The following is a 3,242-nucleotide window of genomic DNA, read 5'->3' on the forward strand; positions in this document are numbered from 1 at the left end:
CAACAAAGGAAAGATGAGGTTGAAGGGGCAGGAAGGGTCCAGAAGATGCAGGACACTGAAGATAATGATTTTTTTTCCCAAGAGAAACTGAACCTAAATTGTTCCAGAGTTGGAAAACAAGACCCAAAGTAATTCTGAAGTAAGATATTGAACTTAATTTCTGCGTGGTGATGGGGGGAGAGAAAGAGAGAACTTAGTAAAAATCTCCATACCCAGTGGTGAGCTAAACAGTTCCTGGACCTATCCATCCCCTCGTATGCCAGCTGAGACTTACAATTTCAGAGCAGAAGCCTGGAGGATCTTTCTCTAGGAACGCTCAACCACTCCACAAAAATTACACAGATCTACCAATCCAATGGACAAATCTGCCCCAACACAAAGAACTTCCCATCTCTTTATTAATGTTTCATCTTGAATATATATTGATCATCAGAGAATGTCAAGGGACAGTCTGAAATATTCAAAACAATGACCAAAACAAACTGTAAAGTGCACTTCAGAGAAGCTAAGATGGTGCGGGGGTTAGGGGGAAGAAAATATTGAAGGAATCCTGATTTTTCTTTAGTGGAAAAAGATTAGGACTTCATAAAAATAGGAATAATCAGAAAACAAAAGAAAAAGTGTTCTTTGAAATTTAAAATAATACCCGAACAAAATAGTCAATAAATGAGTTAGTCAATAAATGAGTCAATAAATGACATAAAGTAAAAAAAAAAAAAAAATCCTAGAAAATAGAATTTAAAAGCCAAAAATGACAGTAAGTAGAAAAGCAAAAAAAGAAAATTGGAAAACTGATCCAAGATGTTGTACATTCAGCAAGTACCTATTCCAGAAAGAATTCATAAAGAATAGAATGGGGAGAATATTATCCCCCACTCTGAAGAGTAAAAGATGAAGAGGAATATTTCCCAGAATAAGGAAAATAATCTCTACATAGAAAGGACTAATGGAATATTCAATAAATTAATAAGGGCAGAGGGACTTACGCCAACTCATTTAATTATGAAATCTAAGAAAGAAAAAAAGGAAGAAAGAAGAAAGAAAGAAAGAAAGAAAGAAAGAAAGAAAGAAAGAAAGAAAAGACCCTAACAGCTTCCAGATTTTTTTTTAATAAAATTACTTTAAAAGACTGGGAATGGATTACTCAACTACAAAATTAAATGCTAGAAGACAAAGACCATGCCCTCCAGATTCTTTGTGGAAAAAAAAGATTCTTAATCCTAAATTCTAGAGCCAACCAAAATATCAATCAGGTAAAACAAGGTAAAAATAAGGACTTTTCAAATATTCAAAGACTCAAAAAATTACTTACTTCTTTTTTATCCTTTTTCATGAAGCTTTTGGAGAAATTTCTCTTCAAAATGTGTGACTAAATGAAGAAGAAAAAAACATGAGTCCTGAGAAACTGAGGTCAAGCATGAGAGATATATGAAAGAAATTCCACAGTCAAGGGCAAGCATAGATAGTAATTTGTTCAGATTAGAAGAGGAGGATGGATGGTTTCAAGAGAAAAATCCTACATTAAAAAGAAGTATATGAAAGATTATTTGATAGGTTTAAATAGTAGGAAATCTATTGAGAAACTTTGCAGAACTATTGGAAGGGGTAGAAAACTTAACTCCTGATTCAAAGAAACAAAATAAATGAAAAGAAGAAACCAATGAATAACTCCAGGAAAAATTTTAAAGTGCAGATAAAGAGCCTACATCTGTACCATTTAGCTCAGCAACGAAAAAGGTTTGCAAAGTCATAGTAATAATTCTAGCTACGGATTTTAAAAACTGAGTTATAACTATATTGGGTTGATATGTGAATTGTAAGGGGAATGTAAAAGGACTAAACGTTCCATCTTTGCTGAGGGTGCTTCAGGGTGTCTTTAAGAGTCAGTAGCATGGCAGAAGACAACAAGACCAAAATCATGAACTAACAGACTGCCCCTTTTGACAACCACTTCCCCAACCAGAACCAGATTAGGAACTGCTGCCAGAACCACTGGGACTTTCACCACTGTGAGAAGGCAATGACTGTTAAGGGGGTGGTGATGTCTCCCCGTGCAAATGGTACCTGCGTGTGGACAAGTCCCTCTGCCCCATATCCTGTGTGTCAGCCTGGACCACCACAGGGCAGAAGGCAAGTTTCCTGCGAAGATCTGAACAGGGTGGTGAAGGAGGACCTGAGTACATGGTGATTCCAACTCTGGGATCCTGAATCATGGCCTAGCCAATGATAAATACTCGTTGGAAAAGTGAAAAAAAAAGAAAAAAGAAAAGAAAAGAAAGAAAGAAAAGAAGAAAAAAGAACTAGAGGTTTTACCTACTTTAACATAAAGTAAATATAAAATATCTAAAAATAACACACCAAAAGCTATCAATGCTTTGAAAGGATTTAGGAATATGTAAGCAAACACCACAAAGTAGTTTATTTTTTTAATTTTTTTTCAAAGAAGTTTAAAAGTTCAAAACAATTGCCTTTAAGTAGTAACAAGAGCAAGGAAACTGAAAGGAGGTGACATCTGGTTTTATTTGTTAAACCTTTTTAAAATTATGTGTCTATGTTATTTGGATAATAGTAAAAAATGTTCAGTATCACAACAATGTTAAAGGAGATTGAACATGGTTGACCATATAGCTATACACAGAGAGTGGAAAACAACACAGCTAACCATCCTATTTTCAACCGGCCCATCATCTGTTAATGAATCACCAGCAATTTAATTCCATAAACACGTTTTCTCATCAAGTTTCCCATCTCAGCCACAAGCATAAATCCAAATTGTTTAGGAGTTTTCAATCTGGTAAATGTTGACAGAAGTCTCAGGATAGTTCTATAAGATATTTATCAGTAAAACAAGGAAGAAACATATGTCCATTTCTTTTGAGGGTATTACATAACATGTCTTTCTGGTATATTTGTCAGTGATGAACCATCAATAAGAATGTTCTTTTTCCTTATTAGTGATATTCCTACACTGCCAAGGGATCTGCTGATCAGCCTGCCAGACAAAATACTCCAAATATTTTACATTCATTTCTAGTTAAGTTTATTTTTTAAAGTTAGTATATGCCTGGGGCACCTGGGTGGCTCAGTCAGTTAAGCATCAGCTTAGGTCATGATCTCACAGCTCAAACTCATGGTTCCTGAGTTTGTAAGTTCAAGGCCCACATCACCATCTGGCTCTCTGCTGTCAGCCCAGAGCCCGCTTGAGATCCTCTCTCCCTCCCCTATGTGCACACGCATGCGCT

The 3,242-nt window shown here is 35.7% G+C and overlaps 1 pseudogene; it reads left to right on the forward strand.

Moving 5' to 3' along the window:
• Nucleotides 1-1,891: 1,891 nt before the first annotated feature.
• LOC124528134 (cytochrome c oxidase subunit 6B1-like) lies at nt 1,892-2,153 on the forward strand (annotated as a pseudogene).
• The last annotated feature ends 1,089 nt before the right edge of the window (nt 2,154-3,242 follow it).

The sequence above is a fragment of the Lynx rufus genome, unplaced genomic scaffold, assembly GCF_022079265.1.
Source record: "Lynx rufus isolate CCGP_SWC_20201006 ecotype Redwood Valley unplaced genomic scaffold, mLynRuf1.p SCAF_6, whole genome shotgun sequence".
NCBI lineage: Eukaryota > Metazoa > Chordata > Mammalia > Carnivora > Felidae > Lynx > Lynx rufus.